Source organism: Odocoileus virginianus, chromosome 23, assembly GCF_023699985.2.
Source record: "Odocoileus virginianus isolate 20LAN1187 ecotype Illinois chromosome 23, Ovbor_1.2, whole genome shotgun sequence".
NCBI lineage: Eukaryota > Metazoa > Chordata > Mammalia > Artiodactyla > Cervidae > Odocoileus > Odocoileus virginianus.
Genome location: NC_069696.1, coordinates 39,819,331 through 39,831,704, shown reverse-complemented (window position 1 = coordinate 39,831,704; position 12,374 = coordinate 39,819,331).

Below are 12,374 nucleotides of genomic sequence, written 5' to 3'. Positions count from 1 at the left end.
CCCAGGGCCCTCTAGCCTAGCATGAGGGGATCCCATCAGGGAAGAAAGAAATATCCTCCCTCCCACCCCTGGAACCTCTGTTAGCGTCACAGCCCCTTCAGTCCTGTGTCCTCGGGGCCCACTCTCCTCACTCTAGTCCTGGTCCTGCTGCCCAAGCCTGCCTACTCGTCCTCTAACCTGGACCCTCTGCTCTACCCTGACTCCTGGGTCTGACCCTGCTCCAGGCCTCCCTGGGCCTTTGGACGAGATGATTGCATTTGCTTCCCCACCTCTAACCTGCATTTCACTCTGAGGCCGTCACCATAGTCCAACAGATTGAATTGCTATTCCCACTGGACACAGGACAGATCTGAGACTCCAAGACATAAGCCCAGAAACCCAGAGCTGGGCAGGACTAGAGCCAGGACCCCACCAGCTCCACCCAGTTCCTCTCCAGCCTCTCTACTTTATGGGCCAGTTGGATCTTGCAGGGTTGGTACAGTTCCTAAGATGGGGAAGGAAAGGGCTCTAGTCAGAATCCCAAGGAACACAAAAGGATGTTGGCAGGATTGACTGACTTGTTCAAACATGAGCCCTGCTTTGTCCTCATCTCTAGGAAAAAGATCCTTGGCCTCTATCTCGTCCCAAGAAGTTTTTTCAAAGTTAATATTAATTGAGCACCTACTCTGTGTCAGCCATCATTGCAAAGCACTTTGCATGCATGATCTCAGTGTCTTCACAATAAAACTGAACAGATAAAGAAACTAAGGCAGAGAGTAGTTCAGTAACATGTCCAAGGTCACATAACCTGACCCTGTAGCAGGCTTCATCTCTTCTCAACCCGAGGCCGTTCACTGCCAGCAAATGACATGAAGGAAGCACTGCTATTGGGATCTTGAGAAGGAACATCCTTGACCCCAACAATAGGGTCCTTCCTGGAGGAGGTGTGCCTGCCAGGAGGAACCTAGCCAGGGGCAGAGGAATCTGAGTGACATTTGTGGTTACCTGGGTAAATTGTCCTTAGCCACAAATCTCTCCCAGTTTTGGAGTAGGAACTTCAGTTTCTTCTGTGTGATGTGGGAAATCTCAATGACTACTTGAAAAGCAGTTTCGCTCTCTAGATGGAAAAAGAAAAGGATAAAATTAGAAGAAATTGTGGTGGAATGTAAATGGCATTGAGTAGTTTGCTCCTTGGAAGAAAAGTTATGACCAACCTAGACAGCATATTAAAAAGCAGAGACATTACTTTGCCAACAAAGATCTGTCTAGTCAAAGCTATGGTTTTTCCAGTAGTCATGTATGGATGTGAGAGTTGGACTATAAAGAAAGCTGAGCGCCGAAGAATTGATGCTTTTGAACTGTGGTGTTGGAGAAGACTCTTGAGAGTCCTTTGGACTGCAAGGAGATCCAACCAGTCCATCCTAAAGGAAATCAGTCCTGAATATTCATTGGAAGGTATGATGCTGAAGCTGAAACTCCAATCCTTTGGCCACCTGATGTGAAGAACTGACTCATTTGAAAAGACCCTGATGCTGGGAAAGATTGAAGGTGGGAGGAGAAGGGGAAAAAAGAGGATGAGATGTTTGGATGGCATCACCAACTCAATGGACATGAGTTTGAGTAAACTCTGTGAGTTGGTGATGGACATGGAGGCCTGGCCTGCTGCAGTCCATGGGTTGCAAAGAGTTGGACACAACTGAGCGACTGAACTGAACTGAACTGAAAATGTGTTGAAGGTCCATCTTCCTGACCAAAGGTCCCTGGTGTTATGGGTGGGGATATATGTGTCCCCTCTGCCCCAATTCTTATGCTGAAGCTCTGACCACCCCTACCTGAGGACTGAGGTGGCACAGTCCAGACCTGAGTTCAGTTCTGGGTCCCCTGACCCTTGCGAAGTGGCTGAGGTGGAGGGGGTGGCAGGGCGAGAACTGGAGGAAACAGCCTCTTGGTGACACCCCAGGGTCTGGGAGCAGAAGGAGGCTTGGAGCAAGGGAGAGGACAGGAGAAGCTCCAGGGATGTTGGGGGACCTCCTCTCCCTCTCCCGCCTGACCTTGGGGATCCCCATTAGCTGTCCCCCTCACCGTGGGCTGTCTTGGCCTCACCTCTGAGTCCCTTGCTGGATGGCAGTGGGGGAGGAAGTAGGCACCATGCTGTGGTGCCCTGAGGATGGGGTTGGGATTGAGGCTGTACGGATAGGACCCCAAATGTGGGGGGTCCCCTGGCCTCTCTGGAGGGCTCCAGAATGCTCAGCCACCCCTTCTTGGTTTTTGATTCCTTTGTGGGTTGTCTCAGCCTGGAGGCACCACCCTCAATTCTGGATCACAAGTGGAAACCAGCCAGACAAGAGATAGCTGACTACCTGAGCAGTACAAGAGGTCTATTGAGCTCATGGTGGCAGCAGCAGCATCTCAGAGATGTCACTTCGGCTCACCCGTCCAAGTCAGGCTGGAAGGAGGTGTGGCTTCACCCGTGGGGGAGAGAAAACGGACTGTGGGCTAGATCACGCGTGAGCAGGGGCTACAGGGAGCAGCGAGGGGGGAGGTCTCTGGTGGGTTCCCCTGGGACGGCCACCAGTGCCACCGGGGACTAACCTTCTGTGTTTCTCTGTCCCCAGGGCTCTGCCGGCTGTTAGTTAAGACAAGTCACTCACCTCCAAAGCTCCTTTCAAGCTGAGTTAGAGTCCTGCTCTCCTGTTGGGGCCCAAGGAGAAGGTAATCAGACAGGAGACAGCCATCTGTGAAGTTATAGGAGCAATAAAACCAGAGACAGAAGAACACAGAAAGGAACATAGAAAGGAATACCCTGGAAATTATGGGAGCTGGGAACAGCTGTGCCACTAATTAGTAATAACTAATATTGACTCAGTGTCTATGATGTGCAGGCTCCTGAAACTCGCCTAAACATAGGTCAGCCCAAGATTTCATGCTGGTGCCAGAGTCTGGACTTGAATCCAAGTCTTTCTGATTCAAATAGCATGTTAATGATAACTATGCTGTACTCTCAACAATATACAGAAATGCTTACCTGGGGATATATGTCAATTGGTAAATGACTCTATTTATTCCAAAATGATGTCTTGGTCCCTGTGCTTGAGTCTCTGCCTCGATAAAGTTCCTGGAGCTGCAGCTCCCACAGCCCACATCCTCCTTGCTTCTGCAGGAGCCTTTATCCCACAAGCCCCATCCCTGCAGCCCTGCCCTGGGCCGCTGAGGACCTGGATGTTGCCCAGTCCTCTCTGCTGTCCTCCCCTGACTGTTGTACTTTAGGTTGTTTCTAATTATTTGTGTAAATAATAGTGTAAAGAACACTCTTCTTGTATGAAACTTTGCCTGTACTTGCGACTGTGTCCTTAAGCTGGTTCTGGAAGTTGAATGATTTGATAAGGGCTCTAAACATTTTAAATGTTTTCACACCTAGAGTCGCTCTCTTGTGCGAAAACATTGCACCAATTTATTGGTGCAATGCACCAGTTATATTCATATATGAGGGTGTCAATTCTTTCAATCTTGCCAATCCTCAGAAGTCTCTACTTTAAAAGAGATCTTTATAAAGAGAGAATTTTTTAATTCTGTTTGGGATTACATTGGCTTGGTAGGTGATGAAAGAAAGCAAACATTGATTACATTCAGTAGCATTTTAAGAAGACAAAAGTGCATTTATCAACTACTCCTCCTGAGACCTGACTGAAATGATAGTAACCATGCTTACAGGTATAATAATGGCTACCGATAGGAGGGGTCTTTGTGCTTGTGGTCTTTGCTCTGTACTGATAGCTGATCTAAGACTTTACCAAATATAATTTGGATTATTCCAGTAACCCTTGAGATACCCCCTTACTCCCCTCCTTTTTTCATAGGTGTTATGTGACTTGCCCCAGGTCAGAAATCTTGCCCATGGCACACTAGGTTTCAACCCACTTACTGGGCTCAAAGCCCACACCTCGCCTCTCGGTACTCTGCTGCTAATATAAAGCCAGGAATGTGGGCAACAGGAGCCCAGAGTCTTCAGTAGTAGTTTGAAGACTGACTGGATGAAGACGTGACTGCTGAATAAAAAGGAATGGACGGAAGAGACGGGGAGAAGGTGTACAGGCAAGAGGGATGCTTGCTTAGAGCAACATGAGAGTGACACAGAAGGAGAGAGCAGGGGACCGCCTCAGCAATCCACATCCTATCACATATTCATGCAAATCCACACCAGAGGGAGGGAAACCAGGATTCAGAGACCCCAGAAAAAACATCTCTGTATTCTGGAATTTAGGGGTCCTCAGGCAAGCACTCTAGAGCGAAGCTTACCAGTCAACTTTACTCCCTCTTAAATATGAACGGGTCATCCAGGGTCAGAAACATGGAAATGATGACAGTGTGGTAAAGGGTGACTAAGATAAACAGATGAGAAATGACACCAGAAGAGATGGATGGATGATTCTGAAGCCAGAAAATAATTTTAAAAACTTGAACCCAGGTAGTTAAGTAGATTAGAAAGGATTTTTATTCATAAACTGAGAAGATGCACTGAGAATAAGGAAAAAATGAAACAGACAAAAAAATCTTGGGACTTAATAAGTGTTTACAAAATAAGTCTAAAGAAAGGTTGGAAAAGAAGGTCAAAAAAGCTTCCAGAAATTTTTTTTTTTAAATAACAAAAGAAATGGAGCTAAATGGAGAACAGAAAAGTTGCTATTCAGAATTGTTCCTTAGAAAGGTACTTGAGAGTGAGGTGCAGGGGGAAAGAAAATGTGTGTGTGTGTGTGTGTGTGTGTGTGTGTGTGTGTGTGTGTGATGATGCGAAGGATAACCAAGAGAAAGAAAGATTCCTGAATGTGATCCAGGAATCAGGAACATCAACCCAGAGAGAAGGGAATCCAAGGATCACAGCTGGGCACACAGCAGATCTAGAGAGAAACCAGTTCAGAATGGGGTTAAAAGTCCAGAACCTGTGCGGATAGGGGACTCGGTATCATATGAGGCACAGGTGCAAAGAAATGGAGGAAATTTGAAGAAAGACAGTGCAAGGGGTGAAAACAAAGGCAATTCAAAACATCAGGAAAAACTAAAGCTATGCCAAAATGTATGTGCAATACATAGTATTAATACAAGTTACTCAAGAGAAAATATTTAAAACATCACAAAAATGGAAATTGTCTTGACTTTTAACTTTTAGAACAAAGCATTTAAATATGAGAACTAAATTTATTTGCTGTCAATCAATATAAATATTAAATCACACTTCTAAAAGTTGGGAGCTGAAGCACTGAAGGGAGAAAGAGAAATAGTCTCATTTTACAAAGTGGGGAATCAAGAAACACCAGTTGAACCTGAGGGCCTAAGAAAGAATGGCACAAATAAAGTGCATATAACCACAAAGTTTTCTAATAGAAGATATAAGATGAGTGATATAATGATATTAGAAGAAGATGGGGAAGGATATAAGAAAAGATATAAAAATAACTGAAATCATTTCTTCCTTTGTAAGAAGTAAGTTAATAGTATCCAACTTTTTAAATTAGGAAAAGAAAAATATGATGCTTGATATTTATTAGCTATTGTGGTTGACGCTGCCATACTTTGCACCAGGCAGCATTCTAGGTGCTTCTCAAGCATTCACTTATTTTTAGTTCTCTCAATGACCCTGTAAGCAAGGAAATTATCTAAGGATATTGCTGAATTACCTAAAGAAAAAGCAAACAACTAAAAGTGCTTTTTACTGTGAAGGGGTTTCCAGAACCCTCTGTATAAACTGATTTGTTTTAAAAATATGCATTTAGTATTTTGAATTTTTTTAATTTTGTAAAAGCAGAAGTCACTTCATAGTAGTTAGTAACCCACAAGAATGGGTTGATTTCTGGCACCACCACATAAAACTGGTGGAAGCAATTGGATTAAGAGACAATAAGAAGTAAGCCTGACACCTGATGCGACAATTATCACTGTAGGAAACATGTTTGTGATGATGAAGCCAAGTTCTCTAGGAAAAGGAGGGATGATAATACACGTAACCCAGGATAACCACAGTGAACTGTGGCCTTAAACAGATACATTATCTAGCAGCACCTTGCCCACAAACCTGTGCACCCATGGGCTTCTGCCCACGCAAAGGAAGCAAGACTCCTTGAAGGGGAGGTCAGTTCCACAGGTTGGCATCTATATCCACAGGTTGGCATCTACACACCCCCAAAGGCAAAGATTCTCTTGGAAATGTTCAGAGCAGTGTTTAGAAGGGGCACCCACTTAAAATGAGCTTCGAATATGCTTGCAATGTGAGAGACCTGGGTTCAAGCCCTGGGAAGATCCCCTGGAGAAGGAATGGCTCCCCACTCCAGTATTCTGGTCTAGAGAATTCCATGGACAGAGGAGCCAGGCTCCTCTGACAGTCCATGGGATCACAAAGAGTCGGACTTCACCTAACAACTTTAACAGAATCACATACAATAATGCTGCTGACGATGGAAAGTGAATACTATGATCATGTTTCATTGGGCCAAGTTGAGTCTGAGAAAGGCCATGAGTTCATAATAATTCAATGAGAAGAGTTTATATCAAGTGTGGCTAAGAAGGGAGACATGAAGCTTACAAAAGGTAGCTGTGCTGCAAAGAGGAGTAAGTGTAGTGGGAAATAGTTCATTGTTAATTGAATTTAATAATAAGAGGACTCTTAAAATCTATGGGTATATTCCCTTCTGTCTATTTATGTGACCATTAAAAAACACTGAGAAGGAAAGAATACCCGCAACATCCCAAGGCTGGCCTGGTATCACAACAGGGCGATGCTCTTCTCCCGTTGGATGTAAAGGCTCTCACAGAACTCCAGTCTCACACAGGGTCGCCCTGAGAGCAGGAGCAAAGGAGACAGCAAACACCCGTCACTGCGCCCTCACCCACACCTCGCCCCCTCCCTTGGGTGAAAAGCGTGACTGCTCATTCGTTACCAGTTACACCTTAATGCTCACTCTGGTCTCCCCCCTCCGTAGGTGAGTTACTGAGACCCCCACTGATATGAGGGCCCCTCATTTTCCATGTCACCTAATCGAGAGTGGACCTATTTCCTTACTGAGTGAGTGAAAGTCTCTCAGTCATGTCCAACTCTTTGTGACCCCATGTACAATAGAGTCCATGGAATTCTCTAGGCCAGAATACTGCAGTGGCTAGCCTTTCCCTTCTCCAGGGGATCTTTCCGACCCAGGAATCAAACTGGGGTCTCCTGCATTGCAGGCAGATTCTTTTCCAACTGAGCTATCAGGTAAGCCCCCACTACCTTAGAGCCTCCCCCAAATCCCCTCCCCTGAGCCCCCATCCGAGAATCGTTCTATCACCTTCTCTCTGTGATGCCTGGGGCTGTCCCACAGGAAGAGTAACCACCAGCCTGTTCACTAGGGAGTGACCCTGGTGGTGGGGCTAGAGGCACTGAGTATGTGGGTGGGAGAGAACTCGCGCGGGCAGGTCTACCTTGAAGCAGGTGCGAGAAGACACCTGGCTGGTCCCGCGCCGCCCGCCCCGCCTGGAAGCTGCACGACCCGGGAGCTGGGGCAGCGAGTGACACCATGAAACACGGGGACCAAGAGCCAAGGCAGAGAGAAGAGGAGGGCTTGGGCAGAAAGGGCTGGATCCTGGATGATGCCAAAACTTTGTAAACGCATCAGAACCCTCGACCTCATCCTTCTGTCCTTCCCTCCCATTCTTGGCCTGGTTCTGACCCTTGTCTGGGGCCTCAGCTGGGTGTAGATGCTGATAGTGCTTCCTCTGCTGGATTCCTGTCCAGGGCGTCCTCCTCTGTTCGTTCTGATTGGTCCTTTTCTGGAAAGGCTGTTGGTGGGAGAGGGGAGGACCCCAGAGAAGCCTGTCCCTGCCAAGGTGCATGGCCAGTCATGCATCCCTCCCCTCCTCATGGGCAGACAGATTCTCCCCAACCATCTCCCTCAGGTGCCTGCAGCCTTGCTCCCTGGGAAGGGAAAGGGGCGTTAAGAAAGTCCCCAGCCCAGCACCCAGACCCTCCCGACTGCCCCAGCTCCTGTCTTCCTCACACTCTCTGTCTCCACAGGGCCTGCTGCAGGAGACTGACGCCTCACTTGGCACAGGCTGCCCCTCCCCATGAAACGTGTTTCCCCACTGGCCTCACTATGTGACGGGTTACTTGTCCCTGGAGGCCCAGCTCCTAGCCTCCCTCTGCCAGCTTCCTCCAGTTCCTCTCCAGCTCCTCTTGAAAGTCACACATTCCTGGTCATGTTTCCTCTTTGCTCAGTTCCTCCAGGTCTGAGAACCCTACCCACATCATCAGGGGCCCTGTCTGTCCTCTGCTGCTCCTCCTGTCCAGGACCCCTGGGCACCCTCCACCCTCCTGGGCACAGCCTGGCCAAAATATGAGGGGTGGACCCCTTCTGGACATGAAACCAGCAGCTTCTCGATGACACAGCACAACCCCAGTTCCCCTGTGAAAGTTAGAGAGGGAAGGAGGGTAGAAGGGGGACAAAGAGGAAGAGAATGGAGAAGAAACTAAAGATCCTAATCAGTGAGTCATTCAAAAGGATCCAATGCAAACCAGAGAGAAAAAACTGAAGGGACTGAAGGAAGCATTAAAAATAACATTGATTTGAGAAAACCTTTCTAAATACACACATTCCATAAGACATAAAGGAAATTCTGACCTACTGGACTCTTGGAAATTAAAATTGCCATGCATCCCGTAAACCAGGTCAGAAAAAACATCCACACCCACAGGGAAAAATGGAAATCAGCTTTAAAAAACTTAGTCAGAGAACAGAACAACCCATTCCCCAGGAGGCAGCTTGCCCAGGGTCACATAGCTCTCTGTGGGCAGAGAGGAGGCCAAGACCAGGCCTTTGGACATGGGTACGAGGGAGGGGTGGGAACGTGGTTTTAATAACCCAAAGTTTATAGGGTTGTCTGTGCCGGTAAATAACATAGATCTAAGCTCATGCCCCTCCTGCTATACTGATGTCTGTAGAGTTTGGCTTTTTATCTTAATATTGCAATAGAGGGATTATATGTGGACCTTGTGCAGTGATCCCTTCTCACTTCTTCCAGCAGGGCCATCTTCCCCACACAGGACCACCCATCACCCACATCCTGAGCAGAGCGCCCGGCAAACACAGGAAGCAACACCCTTCGACTCCCCTCTTGGTGTCCTGTCCATCTCCAGGCCGCAGTCTCCCCCAGGGCTTGGCACTAGGCCTGGCACTCAGAGGCAGGGTTTTTCACAAACCCTGATTCCTTGTAACTGAAAAAACTCCCCTTTCCCCCATCAACCCCACCCTGGCTCCCAGGCAGCTTCAAGGAGGCCAGGCCATAGGAGGGGAGGCTCTGACTCCCCTGTCCTCCTCTACCCGCCCTGCTTCCTCCAGTTTCCCAAAGTACTGAGCACACCCAACACCTCCCTTCCCCCTGGGCTCACTGCTCACGTCTCAGGAGTCCACGTCCTGAGCTGAGCCCACCGGAACGGGTGCTGCCCTCCCTCTGCTCTGTTCAGGGGCCCAGGTAGGAGGAAGCCCTCAGACACACCTGCCCCACATCCAGGCTCTGCCCCTGCTTCACCTGCTGCCTCGGCCATGGCCTCACCTCTCTGAGCTTCCAGTTCCCTTCTGTCAACTAGTGACATCATGCTTTCTCAGACATTCATCCTGAGGATGGGGAGATGGCCAGGCCCCTCCCCACTGCTTACCCAGGCGTCTTCCTCTGGCTGAGTGTGAACAAGATCCAGATGTTCTCAGCTGTGCAGATGCAGCCGCCAGCTGTGCGTCTCTGCAATGACCAACACACCCTCTGTGCCCAGATACACTCTGGGAAGCAGAACTGAAATCAAAGCCGTCCCTTCTGAGTGGTTCAAGTCAAACAAACACCCTGCCCACCAGGCCCCGCCCTGGGACTATTTCCACCTCCAGCTGACCCCCTTAGAGGAAGAAGCCCAGTCCTGACATTCCACAACCTTCTTGACACAGTCCACTCCGTCTCAGGCTCCATGAAGGAAGACCTGTCACCAACACACTGTGAGTCCCTTGGCAAATCACTGCCTGCCCATTTCCATCTTCTCACCCCTCCAACCCCACACTCACCAGCCTGCCTGCCTCATTCACCTTCGTGCCTCCAGCATGTGGTCCAGTCCTAGAACAGACTAGTTGCTCAGTGCATACTGGTCATACTCTGCTGCTGAGGACCACATCCAGGTGGCTTCTAGGATTTGGTCACACTTCTAGGTTCTTCTGCCAGAGACACCTGCCGCATCCAACCAGGAGAAATGCTTTCTGCAACGTCCAAATCTGGCATCACCTCCTCTGAGAAGCCTTCCGTGACCTCGCCTGTCTCACCTCCCAGGCTCCTCTGTCCCTGGGATTCTCCATAGTTTGGTTTTAAAGCCAACTGTTACGTATCTGTTGTGTTTTGCAGGTAAGGGCGCTGAGAGGAGGGGACAGGTGGGCGCTTTGTTCCAGCAACGCAGGGACTTGTGTTTGGTGGGAGAGTGTCAGCAGCTCACATCGTGCCAACATTCATCATTTGACACCCTGTTCCCAGGGCTCAGGGCTCAGGCCAGGACAGACGCCCCAGAGCCCAGACACACAGGAGTCAAGGGGCACACGGGCAGCCGCCGCGCCCCCTGACCTGCGCAAGTCCGCCCCTCCCCCACAGGGGCCGCCGGGACACCAGGGCGCCTCCGCCCCGGGCTCGGGGTCCTCTGGGGACAGCCGGCTCTGGGTGTCACCCCTACAGAAGGGACACAGGGAGAAACAGTGGGAGGCAGGAGCTTTCCTGGAGGGAAAATCCAAGCACAGTCATCCCTCCCGCCTGCTTACTTTAATACTCCAGCAGAAATCCAGGAAGCGGGGGGTGGGGGGAGTCACGTGGGCCTCCCCCGGGGACATCTGCCTCTGTGAGGGCGCCCAGGCCCCGCTTCCTCAGTGCCTCCACCACAGGACAGCTGGGGGCCCTGAGCCGGTGGTGGGCGTCCTGGGACTCATTTCCGTGGCGGGGAGCCTCTGCATCAGGCCTGGAAGCCGATGATGACGTCCGTTATCTTCAGGTCCCGCTCCTCATCCAGGTGGGCTAGCACGGCTCCCAAAGAAGACCTGCTCTGGCCCTTGCAGTACAGATTGCTCTCGAGCTCCAGGGCCTTGATCTAGAAGAGGAGAGCAGAAGAGGAGAGCTGGCTGCTGACCACATGCCACCCCAGCCAGCACGGAGTCCTAGAGAAAGACCAAGGCCCTGGATCGGTCTTATGCTCTGAGGACAGACTTCTCCTGGTGCGGGGAAAGCGGGGTGGAGGGACGCCTGGCAGGCGGCACGTGGGGGCCAGCACGGGCCAGGTAACAAGTCAGACTTGCAGAGAAACACAGAACCTGGGCCCTGAAGGGATCTTACCTGCTGGCATCTCTTTCCCCGTGCATTTCTAACAAAGGTGGCAGCGGACATCGGGGCTTCGGTAGCATTGCCCTAGGTAATTAGAGAAAGTGTGTTTCTTTAAACAGGTAGCTTAAAGTCAAGAGGGGCTTCGACATACTTAGGAACCTAAGGAGCGAAGCAGGGGAAGCCAAGAAAGTGGGGCCAGGTGCAGGATGGCACACAAGGTCCACAAGTTGCTTGGGAGCACCGCTGTGACAGGATGAGTCTCTCATCAACAGCTGTCATTGACGAGGAGGCTGGGCCCAGACTGGGTGTAACCCAGCATCTGAGTGTAACCAATTGTTAGATACTCTGTGCAAGCATCACAATTTGCCAAGAAGAACCAGCTTTTGTCTAAGCCAGGACTTCCACAGGCTCATGACACCCCTGTTCATTTAGGTCCAAGCCCTGGGATCCAGCCACTGGAGGCTGTGTGCCAGGTGGTGTGAAGTCAGCTCTGCCACTCGCTGCCCATTACTTTGGCAGTAACAAAGCCAACAATGCCTACAGGTGTGGCCCTCACCCAGGGGGCTGTGCCACACTCCCGACAATTCTCCAACCCTCACCTGCAGATATTCAGGGATGTCTGGAAAAGGCAGCCCCAGAGGCTTGGGAGGTAGGAGGGGGCTCAAGGGAGAGAAGCTCATATCAAAGATCTTGAAGCCAGTGATGTCCAGGATCCCTATGAATGAGATGCCCTGCCTCTTGGTCTTGTCCAGAGCCTTGTTGATGCTCAGGACCAGCCAGTGGAACATGCGCTCACACGTGGCCTTGGCCAAGGCCTCGGTGGCAAAGTAAGCCTGCAGGGACACCTGGGGCGGGTGGCGGTGGTGGGGGGATGGGTCAAACACAGGGAGCCTTGAAGTGCTCTTTCCCTTTACCCCAACAATGTCATCTGCAGGGCCCAGCCCCAGAAAAACAGCCTCAAAGATGAGGAGAAAACTTCATACACAAATATGTCCACTGCAGTGTTATTTAAAATGAAGGAAGTTGCAAAAGCCTAAATT